At 44.1% G+C, this 16,655-nt stretch overlaps 1 protein-coding gene and 1 pseudogene across 2 annotated transcripts in view; both read left to right on the forward strand.

Annotated features, from left to right (window-relative positions):
- The window catches only part of ANO6 (anoctamin 6), a 198,616-nt gene that overhangs the window by 79,808 nt on the left and 102,153 nt on the right, over window positions 1–16,655 (forward strand). The window lies entirely within an intron of this gene.
- On the forward strand, window positions 5,766–7,582 carry LOC144222829 (spermidine synthase pseudogene; annotated as a pseudogene).

Genomic DNA, 16,655 nt, shown 5'->3' on the forward strand with positions numbered 1-16,655 from the left:
AAACAGCAAATGGGAACTCTTTCTGCAGTAAAGTAGCAGTGTTACTGCCAAAACTTCTCCTTCGTTCATTAATAGCTTTGGTATTTATTGGTTTCTGCTGTTAGCAGCTCTGGAAACCAGTCTTTACTGAGCACATCTAGGTGCGCTGACCAGCCTGATTTCCATTTCACTGTGGACCCTACAGTCATACAGCCTATATAGATGTATCTTCTAGGGCTAGGAATATTTTATTGGTGTTCCTACCAAGAGGGGAACTAAATGCTCTCACTAAATTAGACTCATTAAAGATTAGCCATGGTTCCTACCCTCCAGGAATTAAAAATCTTATTAGATGCTGCTGTGGTTTTATTAATGCCTTGTTTAAAGAAAATTAAGCACATAGGATGCCTTGTGCAGAATGTCCTTACTAAATAGATTTTATACTAGGCTCATTTGAAGAGGGGGATGGGAAGAAGTATTTCTATGACTCATGTACCATATTATTGCACCAGATGTATAGGAAAAGCCTGCCGGGATCCACCTAGATTTCATTATTGTAAATGCCCCCTTGCTTTAAATGGCTTGGCTACCACCTTAGCAATGCAAAAATCTCTTCTTGCTTTCTTTTCAAATTGTGATATACAGTCACCACTCTAGTAATTGGCAGATCACAATTGTATTATTGATAAAGACAAAAAAAAAAAACCCTCGTTATGTGCTTTTCCTCTTCTCACTCATTCTTTATGGATTACCTACTCAGTTCAGCCAAGAGTAAGGAAACTAGGCAGTGCTCTGGACTGAAAAGGGATCACCCATAAAACTATATCCACAATGCCACTGTATTTCACAGTGTGGGACTCCTGTGGTGTACTAGCAGATTGCCTACTGTGAAAAGCACTTGGATATAATAGAAAGACATAGTATTCAATGACTTCCCTGTTATATTCAATGAGATTTTCAGTGAAGGAAAATTGTGGGCGCTCACCAATATTCCTGTATCTTAAAGTAGCAGAGCAGCTTTGCAGTTTTTCTAACTTCTCCAGTTAGAGCCCCTAAAGCAGAATTGACACAGATATTTCACATTTGAATGTGAAATTGGTACAGACTCATGGAGCTAGCCCTTTTTGGTTTCAGTCTCTGTTTGTTGGTACTCCTTAAGCACTATAGGTAATCTAAAAAGAGCTGTGTGCAATGAAGTATTGATGTGCTTGGTAAACACCTATATAGTTCACACCGATTCCCTGGGTGAAAATAAAAGTATTCTTCTTAAGAACAGCTTTTAGTAGATGATGACGTTTGAGATTGGTGTGCCCTAGCAAAGTCTTTGCCGTAGATAGTCTACACTGGTAATTACACTGGTGATGTTATTCAGCCTTCAGCATTAACTTCTTGACTCTACCGCATTTTCCTTTCCAAGGGAAAGGAAGGCTGGGGAGTCTAAGCTAGAGCAATCAGGAGTTGAACTTGAGGGATGCAGGATACACTTAACGTTTTGAGAGATTTGTCCTAACAATGGGTCTGTGAACACCCAAGCTGAAAGGAGATTTTTCAGCTAAATCCCCATGTTTTTATTTTTCCCTGTCATGCTTCAAGAATATCTGGAATCATTTTTTTAGACTGCGTTAGTGCAGGTAAATATGTTAATCATGGTTTCCTTATATATGTGGTTGATACAACATTTCTATATCCAGCTATTCTCTTTCTCTAATTGCGTGTCCTGCCTTAAGAAGGAGTCTGTGATTTTTCTGGTGCTTTATAGGTGTTCATACATTTGATGCTCATTGCACACCACGTCTTTGGGTTACATGTACATGGCTGCTGGTTTCTTCTCGTCACATCACTGGAGCCCCTGTACTTCCAGTTCCATAGTAAACGTATATTTCCCCAGCTGCTGTCTCCGTGGCAAACAAACAGGAGGTGTGTAAGGTGCCCTGGGAACAGGATACTCGAGGGAATCCGGCACGATGTTTAAGGGTAGCCTTTTTTGTAGGCAGAAAGCTACAGCATCAGTGAGAAGGGGTGGCTCCAGTGTGTAGGCAGGTGCATTGGGCAGATGCCAGGACAAAACCAGGTAAGCTGATCCAAACCAAAACTTTAAATCAGAAACGGGCAAGAGTATAAACCTAGGAGCAAAGGGAGCCTGGCACAAAGCACGATTGAAACCAGAAGGAAGATGGGGAAGGGTAAAAGCTGAAATATCAGCGTTCTGTGTTTCTCCATCTGGCATTTGGAAGGTGCACCTGCCGTTTGCAGAGGTGAACTGAAATAAAGCGAAGCACGGACCGTGTTTGCTCAGGCCTTATCCTCAAGTCATTCAGATTTTAGAAGGATCAAAGCCTAGTGTTTTCAGACAGCGGAGTGTATTTGTATAGTTTGGCCAACAGGGAGAATGCAGTGCTTATCATTATTAGTTTGTTTCCTTCAGGATTTCTGTTCTTCTTTAGTTTAAAACAAGGCCTAAGCCAGCAGTGCTGGTCGAGGAGCCTTGGTCACCGGAATGAGAAGCACCTTAAAGCTTTCCTTCACAGCTCAGGTGTCTGTAATGTGACTAGTCAGGCAAAGCCAGTGTTGCCACATAGTCTGTGTGAATCATGGGTAAGCAAATGCTACTGTGAAGCCCCTGGGTGGCTCCAAGACAGACAGCAGGCCGCCTTGTTCTCAGTAGGGCCCACCCTGCTGCTCCTCTGGGTCTATGCAGGGTTTGTCCACCGATGACAGGTCCCCTGCGTACCTGTGTTGGTCCTGTTCACCTCTCATTCTACTTTGCAGACAGAGGAGAGTGAGTTTTGCCAAACCATCTGAAATGCTAGGGGGCGAACAGAGACGTGGACCTAAAGTACCTGTGTTCTTGCTACCCCAAAGCTTGTGACAGAGCCCACTTAGAGGTGGGGTGGGGGTGTGGATGGGCTTCATGGTGAAAGGGGTCTGGCTAAATGCTGACTTTACAGAAGGTAATTAGCTGATCTTGTGGTAGGGCACCATCTCGATCCCGGTTTGGGTTTTTGTTCAAGTCCAGTAAAAACCTGTTTATAATGTGCTTTATTAACTGGATATTTCATCCTGAATAATTTCCCACACTGTTGTTTTTCCAGTTGTTTTGAGATATAATTGACATGTAGCACTGTGTAAGTTTAAGGTGTTCAGCTCCACGCTGTTTTTTTTTTTTCCTCTGACGTTATTGTTATCTTCTCTAACATCTGTTCTCTTGTGTTGATGAACTGTAATTGATCAACATTATAATTTTTGGAGCAATTAGTTTAAGGGAGATCTAGTCGAGGAAATGGTGACATGACCAGATGTTCTGGAACCCTGTGAACGGTGGCCATCATTTATAGACGTGGGTCCTGGAAATAGACTAGGTTCATGATGATGGGCATCAGACTCTGGAAAAGGAATTTGGCCAAAGTGAGCCTGGGGAGTGAGTATCAGAGATCCAGATAGCCTTGTAGAATTCAGACTTTGAAGCAGAGACTACAGAAGTAGGCAGTCTGAACCAAAAATGAAGAGAGGAACCTGAGTGCCTCAGTCAGTTGAGCATCTGACTCTTGATTTTGGCTCAGGTCATGGTCCCAGGGTCATGGGATCAAGCCCCACATTGAGCCCTGTGCAAAGTGTGGAGCCTGCTTGAGATTCATTTTCTCTCCTTCTCCCTCTGTCTTTCTTCCCAACCCCCATTTGCTCCTCTCCTCTACTTGTGTGTGTGTGTGCTCTCTCTAAAATTAAAAAAAAATAATTTTTTTTTTTAAGTGAGGATGGGGACACCTGGGTAGCTCATTAGGTTAAGTGTCTGACTCTTGATTTCAGCTCAGGTCATGATCTCCTGGTTCGTGACATCGAGCCCCATATCAGGCTCTCTGTTGTCAGCACAGAGCTTACTTCAGATCCTTTCTCCCCGCCCCTCCCCCACACCTTCCCCCCTCCCCTGCTCATGCTGTCTTTCTCTCTCTCTCTCAGAAAACAAACATTAAAAACAAAATGAAACAAAACAAAATGAAGATGAGGAGCCATCCACATCATTGCAGAAAAAGGTTTTTCTGCAATATGGTAGCAGGCAAGTATAGGGCAACCTAGGCTTCCCCTGGTGCTAATTTCAGTTCTGCTTAAGAGCAAAGGTGATCTGAGGGGATAGTCCAGAGGCTCATCAGTCATGGCTGGCCCAGAGGAAACCAGGGGCATTCCAAGCCCCAAGGAGTAGGGAAAAAAGGAGAGGGAAAGTAGAGGAAAGTTTGGGTAATGGTCAAGGCTCTTTCTAGAAACCCTGATTCTGCTTGGTACTGACCCATGAACTCTAGTGGGCATGATTGACTTGAGTTGAGCACACAGGAGTAAGGAGTGTGGTGTGGGAGGAACTCTGTGAACCAGTGGGGAGTCTGCTTGTAGCTGGCTGGGTGGGAACTGTGGTCAACACAAAAGCACATGGAAGGAAAGGAAAGGCTAAGGAATTACATTTTATGAGCTGAGTCTCACTAGTAATATTCCCTTTTCCCGCCTTTCCAGAACTTAAGGTTTATGTATAACTCTCCTGGCTTTTTAGAGACAGGATGATTTTTTTTTTTTTANCACGAACAGTGAAATCATGACCTGAGCCGAAGTCAGACACTCAACCAACTGAGCCACCCAGGCACCCCAGAAGCAGGGCGATTCTTAACCAGCTCTAGTGTCATGCCAATTGATGATGTTTTCCTTGGCTTAGCTTCTGCCAAACTCTTAGATAATAAGAGTTTGGGCTGGCAAAATAATATTAGGATTATGATAGAATAAACCAGGGAAGATGTTGAGAAACCACAGGATTTAGAAAGACTAAGCTAAAACATAGATTCAGGAAGATGAGGATCAAAGTGGAACAAAAATATGTCCTCTTCATTTCACATCTGTGGTTCTGTAGAGAGAAGGAGGTCTGAAGAGTCATTATCCTCTTTGGGATTTCATGTAACTGGCTCCCTTTTTGAGGGAATATGCTTCTTTACAAAAAATACAGTTGATTTCCTGAAATTCAAGCTTGATTGTCTTTAAAAACTAGATGAAAATACATGTGATCCCCAAGAGTTAAAATGTTAATCTACTGTTTTAGGCACTGTAGCGAATGACAGAAGAAAAAAATCCCTATACTTGTGGAGCTTACATTTTGGTGGGGAGACATAAAAGACAAAATAAATAAGGTCTATAACATGCCATTACAGGGTAAGTCCTTTAGAGAAAATTAAGGGTTATATGTGTGTCTTGGGGGTGTGGGGGTTGGCTATGGTTTTTTGTGTTTTTTTTTTTATTTTTCAAGGACAACAGTACAGTTTTATCATAAGTCAGGGCACAATTTAAGCATAAGAAAGTTACTGATATTTGAAGACAAAGGACCATTTTGCCCAAATGCCACAGGAAGCTTGTGGTCTATGTCAGGGGGCAACACCACAGGGAGGTGATGTCCCCTGGAGGTGATGTCCCCCTGGAGGTGGTGTCCCCTGGAGGTGATGTCCCCTGGAGGTCATGTCCCCCTGGAGGTGATGTCCCCTGGAGGTGATGTCCCCCTGGAGGTCATGTCCCCCTGGAGGTGATGTTTCCTGGAGGTGATGTCCCCCTGGGGTGGGCTGTGGTTTTAAATAGAGTGTTCAGGGGATTCCTCAGCAATAGAGTGGTCAGAAGGTGGCAAGTGGAAAGACCTGAAAGCAGAGGTGCTGGGGCAACCTATTTGGAAATCTAGATGAAGGGCATTCCAGGCCGAAGAAATAGCATAGACAAAGGTCCTGAGGTAGGGGTTTGAGATATGTTTGAGGAAATGGAAGGAGGCCAGCATGACGAGCAGAATGAAACGTAGTGAAAAGAGTAGGTAGTGGGGACTTTATTGTAAACACTTTGGTTTTACTTTGACTTGGGAAATCATTTGAACTAAGCCTTTGGAAGATAAACTGGGGACTTTGATCAGAGGAGGGACACTTGACCTGCACAGCCCCGTGTTTTAACAGGACTTTGGCTGTGTTGAGAATAGACTGTGGAGGAATGAGAGCAGAAGCAGGGAGACCAATGGGACTTATCAGCAGCCCAGTGAGAGGTGGTGGTGGCTTGGCCCCGAGGGTTATTGTGGCGTTAGTGAGACATACTCACAAATTCTCCGTATGTTCTGAAGAACCAGTAGCATTTGTTGACAGATCGGATGTGAGGTGAGTGAGAAAGAGCAGTCAAGGATGACTCCATAGTTTTTGACCTGAGAGGGGCTGGGGAAGGAGCAGGCTGAGGGGAGACTATGCAGAAGAAATAAAAATTCTGTTTTCAAGCTGGAAAATTTGAGACCTCCAAATAGAGATGTCGATGTGCAGTAAAATATATGGGTCTGGAGTTAAAGAGAGCTAGAGACGTGGGAGTTGTCAGCATGCAGGTGGTGTTGAAAGCCGTGGACTGGATGAGAACAGCAGGGGTGAGGTGAAGACACCCCAGAGCGAGCCCTGGGGACTCCCCTGGTCACAGGTCAGAGAGACGAGGAAGCAGCAGCCGCGGAGGCTGAGAAGGGGGAGCCAGTGATGCTGGAGGAGAACGAGGAGAGTCCTGGAAGCCAAATGGGGAAAGTAAAAAGTCAGAGGGAGTGACCACATCCGCCGATGAGGATGGGAAATTGGATTTCGCCGTGCGGAAGAGACCCTGACAGGAGAAGGCTCAGCTGACTGGGGGGCTACAAAACTACGGAGGATTGAAAACAGGTTGGGAGAAAAGGGACCAGGTACATAGCACTTAGGTAACACTTTTTTTTTTTTTTCCTGAACATGAATGTAGAGGAAGAGGTTATTATGGATTAGGATGAAGAGAGGTTTTTGGTTGGTTTGTTTGTTTCTTCATACAGTCAGTGTTAAGATGGCAGGAATTGCCCCCACCCCTCCAGCTGGGTTAGGTCGGGGCCAGGGTGGCGGACAGGTCCCATGCTCCGCCTGCCGGGGAGCCCTACCAGAATATCCTGGTCTTCTGCAGTAAGAGCTGTGGCAGTGTGCTGGTGTTGGATGGTGGCATCCAGCGTACGGAGGGGGGAGTGCCCGTACCAGGAGCTGGCAGCCAGCCCGCCCGTCCGCAGCCACCAAACTCATGCAGGGTGGTGCTCAGCGCCACGGGTGGGGAGGGGGGTGCCCTGCAGGAGGTGGTGAAGCGTTCCTCCGTGGAGTCCGTGGCCCAGTGTGAGATCGACGAGGACGTCATTCGGGTCTCTAAGAAGTCCTGCTGGGCATGGCCGTGGGCTACTCCAGCTCCAAGGTGACCCTATACGTGGGCGACGGTCTAGAATTCACGGATCAGAACCAGGATGCCTTCGATGTTACCATCACAGACTCCTCAGACCCCATGGGCCCTGGCGAGAGGCTCCTCAAGGAACCCTCTTACCTGGACCCCATCAAGGAGATGCAGCGGTTCTGCAGGCCGCTCCTCCCTGTGGTGGCCTACGCTTACTGCACTGTCCCCCGAGAGGCAGGCAGCCTCGTGCCGTGCAGCAAAAATCTGAGCACCAACTTCTGGAAGCCCATGCAGAAGCTGAAGCAGGTAGAACAGCTGAAATTACTACAACTGTGATGTGTACCAGGCAGCCTTTGTCCTGCCCGAGTGTGCCGCTGAGGCCCTGAGTGGTGTGAGCTGAGCCCAGGTGCCATCTGCCCACGCTGCCCAGGACCTCAGGCCAGGGAGCCTCCCGGACTCCTGGGCATGACAAGACGCCCCTGCCCTGCCGACGTGCCTGTAAAGCAAGTGTTACAAGCCCCAGAATGCTGCCTGCTGTGCTCTGCTGGGCGGACTATCTGTCTCTCTCATTGTGGTGTTCAGCTTCCAGGCCTATATCGGCTGTGTATACCAAAAAAGAAAAAAAAGAAAAAAAAAAAAGAAGCAGGACTTACTGTATGTAAGGTGATGGGAGAGAAAATTTGAGGATGCAGGAGTGAGAAGGAAGAAATTTTGGAATGACATCCTTGAGAAGGCAAGAAAGGAATGGAATCTGGTCCATAAGGGGAAAGGTTAGTTACCCTTCCTGGCTTTAGAGACCACTCATTCTTGTAAGTAGGAGGGAAGACCCAGGTGGAATTAGTTCAGTGGTTTTGCTAGTAAGAGCTTGTTTCTTCTTGATTGCTTCTTGTTTACCAGTGAAATGAGAAGCAAGGCATTAAATAAGATGGAGGAAGGAAGAAGAGATGAAGAGACCTGGAGAGAGAGAAGGTCTGACACCGTTGCCTGAGAGTGAATGTTCTGGGAAATGTAGTATGATTTCCTGGCAGCACTGAGAGCCCACTTGAGGTTCCTGGTCATGATGAGTGTGTGCTTTTCCCATTCAAGTCCAGCTCTGGGGAACAGGTGTACATTAGGCAACAAGTTTGATTTAACCAATTAGGGAGTTTCTTCCAAGTCAGTTCAGCGAAGCAAGACAAGTCTAAGTGAGTTTCAGGGTGTTTGCAAGAGAGCAGAGGACCAGAGTGAGGCAGTAGGATCAAGAGAGTGAGACCTTGGTGGGTTTGATCATTTTTGCAGTTGGGGTATTGGAGAGAGTGAACTGGAAACTAGGAAGTGTTGGTTGGAGAATCCGATCTTCCTCACTGAGGGAGGGATGACAGCAGCCGGTACGGATGAGGGCTGGGATATGAGCATGGAATGAGGGGCTGGGGCAGCGTGGAGTTGTAAGGACAGGTGGTGGAAGGGTCGCACGTACGTGTGGAAATCCCCAAGAATTCTATCCAGAGACATGCCTGGGAGAGGTTAACAGTGAGGCAGGGCTTAAATCTCTAAGGAATGAGGGGTAGTGACTCAGGAATGAGTAGATGGCTGCCAACGGCGATTACCAGAGAGGTAGGAGAGCAATCTGAAGAGGGGCAGGCCAGACACCAAGAAGCAGATGAAGTGGTGAGTAGTCTCACGAAGTTGCAGTTGTATCAGGGTTTCTCACCCTCAGCACCACTGAAATTCTGGGCTGGACTTCTCCTTGTTGTGGGGGTTGTCCTCTGCATCATAGGGTGTTTAGCAGCACCCTTGGCCTCTACCCATGAGACATAAGGGTTCCTTCCCCCAGCTGTGACAACCAAATAGGCCCAGACACTGTTAAGTGTCCCTGGGGGAAAAGTTGCCCTTATTTAAGAACCAGTGAGTTAGAGGAATACTGAGAAAGCATTGGGGTCCCTAGTGTCCTTCGATAAAGCTCTTTGTAGGGAGTGCTGGGGATGCCCTTCAAATCCAGATTAGGGCAGATTATGCAATGAGCGGGAGAAAAAACAGAAAATGCCTCTCTTTCTAGGAGTTTGACTATGAAGGGCTAGAGGATGAGAGAGCAGTAAGCAGAGGAGACTGGAGAACCAGAGATGATTTCATTCTGTGGGTCAGATGGAGCCAGGACCAGATTTAAATATTGATGAGAAGGATCCATGCCGGGGGAGCAACTGACTTAGAGAAAAGAGTGGTTTGAAATGGGCTGTGGGATGATTTGTAAATGTGGAGGAGTCAACATCAGGTCATGGAGCAGCGTCCCCAAAGGTCCAGGAGCAGCAGGTGGATGCGACTGGCTTATGGATTTGTTGGAGAGAAGCAGAGGAAGTTTTCGTGCAGCAGCTTCCATTTTCAGCTGCTGAGAATGAAGAGAGCAGTGAGTGCAGGGGCGGAGGTGGGGGGGTGGTGGGGCGGAGCTGGCGTGTTGAATTAGTTGTGAAGTGAGAGACCAAGCTGGCTTGGAAAACCTAGGAAAATTTCTAGGATGTCTGGGCAGTGGTGAGGACCTGTGGGGCTAGCGGCCTGAATTTACAGCTAAACCAGCCTGCGCTTCTGTGGTTTCTCCAGCATCACTCAGACACCAAGAGAGCAGGCAGCAGGATTCAGCCCGAGTTAGGGCTTTGCTAGGTGGTTGTGATGGAAAGAGCAGAACATTGGCAAGAGTGCCTTTGAAATGATGAGCTGGGAAATGCAACCTTACAGGAGGGGAGGGAAGGAAATGCAAATCTGCAGATTGGTGAGAAAACGTCACAGGGCCTCTGAGGTCATTGTGCACTTAACGACAGGATGTTGTTAGTTGTGGTCAGAAAGGGGGTTCCTGAGTAAGTGATTTTGGAAAGGCAATTTTTCAAGTGATAACAAGGTCTAGGTTTGGACCATGGAAGTTAGTGCATGAAAGGGAGACCATCATTGGTGATAAGTTACTAAAGGACCAAGGTGGCCCAGTCATGTCTGTGGATGCAGATGTCTTTCTGAATGAGGGAAAACTTAGAATGGAAAGGGAAATGTGAGCCAGGGGCCAGATTTTCCGCAGGCTAGGAACATCAGCTGGGAGGTAGAAGATGAAAGGCTCTAGAAAGCTCTGGGGTCTTACTCTTTGCATGGACCTAAGGGGAACTATTTTCATCCCAAGAACATAGAGGACAATGAATGTCCACCTTCTTGTGCTGAGTGTGAAAGGTATAAAAGAATAATCAGAGCCAGCTGCCCATGCATCTGCATATTTTTGTTTGCAGGCTATGTTTCAGTGATTGATCAAGTTTTATTTCAAGGTGGGTTCCAGGCTCTGTTTTAATCTTCATTCCCTCCTACTCCCCACCACCAACATCCAGACTTCATTTTGGTTATTTCTGGTCTAGATGGCCCTGACGCAAATGAATTGATGCTAGGGGCTATTGAGAGAGATGATAGTTTATTTTATGAGCTGTCCAGAGTCCTTCTGGCTAATCCCAGAAATCCAACTGAAGTACCAAGGTCTGCCTCAGGCTCACAAGATCTTCTGGATCTGGAAGACTGTGAATAAGGTAGGACCCTTCTGCTCAAGCATTTCTTTACTAGGATTTGTGCTCTTGTATCTTCTACAAACAAAGAAATAGGATGGTTTTGCCTTGTACCTTTTGGCACCAAGTTCACCAAAATAAAAGAGAAAAGGAACTAAACCAAGAAAGGAAACCAAATAAAGGAACAGTGATTTGGCAAAAGGAACTCTCAAAAGGAGAAAGGAGAAAGGAGACCATAGATAGGCTAGTAAGAACTGCTGAATTGGCCCATTTGCTATGAGAGGAATGCACATGGCATTTCAACTTTGAAAGCATTTTGTATACTCAAGAGCAAAAGGTGAGGGAATGTGTAGTTTGCCTGAATATGGAAGGAAGGGGATGTACTCATTTGCTGTATGTGGCTGACTCCGAAGCTACATTTGTGCATTTGTTGGGTTTGGAGAGTAGGAACAAGAATCAGCGGCAGTCCAGCATGCAAAGTCTCAGTCAGAAGTCTCTTTCTGAGTCACTTCTTTGGAATGCAGAATGCATTTTCCCAGAGAAACAGTCATAAATGGTGATTGGGCTTCTAGGTCCAGCCAGCCAGACTAGCTAAGGTCAGTTTAACTCAGAGTGCTAACAAAACTGTCGTCCCATACTAATAATCCACTGGAACGCCCCAGTCTTATTTTTTCCATTATTATTAACATTTTAGAATAAACCTAAAGTCCAGAGTGAGTGTGTGAGTGGAACCTTGTGGAAAAAATGCTTGGCATGATGAGTGAGAGAATTGATTTTGAGTTATGTTAGATTCTGAAGCAGTGTCCTGTCCAAAATTTGAGGAAGACCGTGTAATGGTATGAGATGACAGAAAAGAGTGTATCAACTTCCATATTGCTTTTGTCTTTTCTGCTAATGAAGGTGACCTTTAGAATGAAAAGATTCAAGCCCTGGGAAGGAGCCGTAGAAGTCCATGTTGGGTGTGCCTGGGTGGCTCAGTCTGTTGACTGTCTGACTTTGGCTCAGGTCATGATTTCTCCATTCCCAAATTTGGGCCCCACATTGGGCTTTGTGCTGACAGCCTGGAGCCTCCTTTGGATTCTCATTCTCTCTCTTTCTCTCTCTTTCTCTTCCCCTCCCCTGCTTGCAGTCTGTCTCTCTCAAAAATAAAAATAAAAAAATAATAAAAGAAGCCCATGCTGCGTGAGACTGTTGTAGGAAAGAATATCATTATTCCAAATAAATTTAAATTTCTTAGCCAGAAAAATTATATATCAACCAGGGTATTAAAAGAGCATGTGGATTTGCTCATGGAACCACAGTTGCTAATGGGGGTGATATGAGGGCTGGGACAATTACCAGAATAATAGAGGGACAAATGTGGCAATTTTCCAGAAGGGGTAGGGTTAGGGTAGAAGTTGGACGTGGACAAAATTCTGATAAATGGAGATACTAACACTGGAGTATTACCCTCCAGGAATATTACAGGATGAGATTTTTAAGGGGGTGGTTTGTAAATGTTGGAAAAAGGAAAGGCCCCCAGGAGCCAATGCAAGTTCATTATAAATAAGTCATGTCAAACAGAGCCCATTACCTTTTTTTTTTTAATGAGGGTAATTATAATGGTAGAACAGGAGAAAGTCACAGACATGTTTGTGTTTTTTAAAAATTGAGGTATAGTTGACACATTTTTGTGTGTTTTGATTTTAGCAAATGGTGTAAACAAAATTGTATTTAAATACAGAATGAAGAAATGTGGACCTAGTGAGAGTATACTTATCTGGGCAATTGATCTTGGTACCAAGACTGTGGAACAATGGCTGGAAATCAATTTCTAGAGGAGACAAAAATCAATATGAATTAAAGTAACGGCCTCCTCCTGATTCACAAATATCTGCTGCCTAAGTACAAATCATAAGGGCTGAAGCTAATGACTTGATTATGTGAAAAGGCTTGGTGTTTGGCTAATTAAATCATAGTATGGATCAAGCATGTAATAACAATGTCAAAAAGTTCATGCAAGTTTAGGTTGCATTTGCACCTACATGTCCAGAACAAAGAAAGTACTAGGCTTCTCCCATTCAGTATTGGTAAAAGCCTCCATTTTAAGGAGGGGAGACCATGTTGATTTGGGAAAATCAAGTGGTAGACCCTGACACTTAGGCAAAGCAGGACATCAAGTTTAAATATTTGATGATAGCAATTGGCAGATGAAGTTGCAAAATATAGTATTAAGACCCATGAATCGGAGGTATACATAGGCAGACATTTCACTTTAGTGGAAAGACGTTCTCATAATTCTTTAGAAGAGTTTAAATATAGACGGACTGGATAACAATGTAGGCAGATGATGTATGCTATAACCAGGATGTATCCGTGAGGATGGGAAGGAAGGGCATACATGTTTTATGTGTAGCAGGACTTGGTTGCTGGTGGCAAGCAGGGAATGAGAGAAAGACAGAATGCTTTTGGGAACAGTAAGTTCTCTGTGGCTCATTGATGAATTTGAGTTGCTTTTGTTTTATTTCCTCCCCTCTTTCAACCTATTGTCATCATCAGCCAAATTTCCTCCTTGTAACCGTGTTCATTCCATTGCTTTTATTCCCCTATTTTCAGGAAGCCTCCACTGAAATGCCTTGTGAATTCTTGCCCCACACAGTATCCCATTTGAAATTCAGTGAGCTATCCATTATTTGGGGACATGTCAACATTAATTTGACAAAAACAGGCATGAAGAAAGCAGGGAGCCCTGGGCATTCTGAACAAAGATGTGATATCAGTATTTACCATGCAACTCATTTGATTAGAAGTCCTCTAGAAGCATGCCACAGTAATGGCCAGAAAAGCCCACAGAAGCAAAAGAATCGAGTTAAAGTTGAGAGTCTGCTGGTAAATAACCTGACTGTGCCATGACCTAAAACAGCGCTAATGGAAGAAGTTGTAATAAAAATTTAAAGAGAAACACAGAACTTAGCAGAGATGTATACACAGAATGGATTCACAAGATTCTTGGAAAATTGAAAAGGAGAGAGACCTGTAGGATTTCAATTATAGCTACCCTCCCCTACCGCCCTACACCCCAAACCCCCATATTTTGAATTTGTACTAATTTTGGAAGGCTCAAGGGCTTTGGAAAGATCATTTAAAATCCCGTTATTTCTGAAGTCCTACTAGCTAACTGCAGTTTTCCTTATTTTGACAAATTAGTAATAAAAAGTGCTTCTTTACTGTAAGTCTCAAATGTATTTCTTAAATCTGTCTCTGGTTTAAAAAAAACTGTAAGATAGGCTTTTATCAAAAAAATTCTAATAGCTTCTTCAAAAGGAAAATGCATTTACAGTTCCTTCTCCCAAATCACTTTTTGAAATGTGGATTAATGTGACCTGATAGATCATAATAATGACCAAAGAGCATTTTCATTAATTATACTGAGCAAACCAATAATATAGATCTTTACAATGTTAGTATGAATTAGAATATATCAAGACCATACTTGGAGCTGGAGTAAAATTTGACTGCTAAGTCCAAATCCCTTAAAATAAAAACACAAAATGAAAATTTTGACAGATCATTCAGTGGTGCTAATGTTATCACCACTATTTCTTGGGTTTTAACACATAGTCTTAAGTGTTTTTAAAAAGTAAATACACTGTCTTGCGAAATAAGTCATAGGAAGGTTGAAGAAGACAGATGTGAATGAGCAGAGGTAATTCTGAGACTTTGAAAAGTGTTTTCCTTTTTCTTTTCATTTTTCTTTTTTGTTAAAGTCATTTCTAAAAGTCCCCCCAGGAAGTTGAGCATAATATGGAATTCCAGAGAATTAGGAGCCCTCTTCTGGTTCGGCTCTCAGTACCCTGTGGGCTTTTTCTTTTAGGACCTCAGTCTCCTTATGTGAAAAGGCAGAAAAATCAGATTTCCTCACTGGGGTGTTGTTCAGGGACTGCACAGTGATTGAAAAGCATTTCAGCTATCTTAAAAGCATATTCATAAAATAATAATATAGTGAGAAGCCTTATCTAAGATTTATGGATACTTGTAGCTGGCAATACAGATTGCAGGCACAGGAATAGCCAACCTTGAAATGACCAGAGCCCCACGTTGCTCGCCCCAGCTGTACCCCTTCCTGTTCCCTTTCAAATGGAATCGGAAGGTGTTGCCATCAGAAATCAGTTCTATTCTCCGTAGAAGAGCTCACAGCGGCTTTTGTGACTCCGCCTCTAAGAAAGAGGCATTAGGTATCTACTAAATTGTCAGTGGGTTGAGAATGAATCCTACTCAGCAATATTATAAAATACCAACAGTACAGTCTATCAATAAATAAATATGTTGGGCACTTACTAACACTTGCTAATAGGATTTTCAATTGAACTAGAAATAAGAACTATTTAAATTATGCACTATTTTGACTAAACCACTATCAGCATCACTAAATTTTGCTGTGAAATTTTCATGGATTCATTCATTTAATATTTATTAATCAGTGTGCTTTGAGGAATACCAAGCAGTATATCTCAACGTTTCCCCTCAAGGCCAAGAGTGGGAATACTGTTGCCTCTGTCCCCTGCACATTGTCTTGGTATCTGACAAATGTTAGTCCTGTAACCGCTGCTGGTTAGTTGAAGGAAAGCGTATCAGGCAGTGTGCAGTGTTTGGGGAGTTCCAGAGGCACTTACGGTAAACGTGATTAGAGGAGTCCTGTTAGGATCCCAGTTCTCAACTCTGGTTGTACATCAGAACTCCCTAGAGTGCTCTTTGGAAAAGTGAAGGTCTGAGATGACCTTTTGTGCTAATCTTGCTCTTGGTTAAAACCTGAATATGTTTAAATAAAGTTTATGAAGGTGACTCTAAAGTACAGCTAGTTTTAAGAGCCATTATCATTGAAAAATCAGGTTTATAATTTAAAATTAAAAAAAAATTTTTAGTGTTTATTCATTTTTGAGAGAGAGAGCATGAGTAGGGGGGAGGGCAGAGAGCTAGAGAGACACAATTCCAAGCAGACTCCAGGCTCCCAAGCTGTCAGTACAGAGCCGGACACAGGGCACGAACTCACAAACGGGGACTATGACCTGAGCCAAAGTTGAATGCTTAACCGACTGAGCCACCCAGGTGCCCCTAGGTTTGTAATTTTAAAGGTGGTGGTGGTACATACCTTGAAGGGTACGTTTCACTAGGTACTGAAACCTATACCGAAAGGTATACCAATCCAGAAAACAGAACCAGTAGTATAGATACATATTACACACAGGTTCACACACATTCAAATGTGTATAGATAGTTGTATAGGGGCACAGAGTGAGAGAGCGAGGGACAGAGGATCTGAAGCGGGCTCTGTGCTGATAACAGGGAGCCTCATGTGGGGCTCGAACTCACGAACTGCGAGATCATGACCTGACCCAAAGTCCAGACGCCTAACCAGCTGAGCCACCCAGGCACCACTGATTTATTAGACAGAGTTAGCTGAAGGAATTGGTTTATGCAGTTGTGGGATCTAATTCACAGAGCATGCAGACGGTAAGGACAGGGCTGCCTGCTGCCGTCCATGGGTGGAACTTCTTTCAGAGAAGCCTTAGGATTTTTTTTTTTTTTTAAAGATCAATCAACTGATTAGGTGAGTCCCACCCAGATCATTGAGAGTGATATCCTTTCAAGTCCACCACATGTACACAGTACCTTCACAACAACACCTAAATTAGTGTTTAATTTCATAACTGGGTCCTCTAGCCTGGCCAAGCTAACACACAACCCGTCCATCACAGTAGATATATTACAGGGGATATCCTACTTGGATGGACAACTGAATGGAAGTGGAGATGAGTAAGATGTGTCCAGTTTGTATCCATTTGATCTAGGCCAGTGGAAGGAGGTGAAGTTAATTTAAGGCTAAATGTAGCTATATTGGACTAAGGATTTTGGACTTTTGAGCTAAAAGGACAAAGCAGTGCTATTAGCAGCACTATCCCAAAAGAATATTCTGTGATGATGGAAATGTTC

Source organism: Crocuta crocuta, unplaced genomic scaffold (assembly GCF_008692635.1).
Source record: "Crocuta crocuta isolate KB4526 unplaced genomic scaffold, BGI_CrCroc_1.0 scaffold30, whole genome shotgun sequence".
Classification (NCBI taxonomy): Eukaryota; Metazoa; Chordata; class Mammalia; order Carnivora; family Hyaenidae; genus Crocuta; species Crocuta crocuta.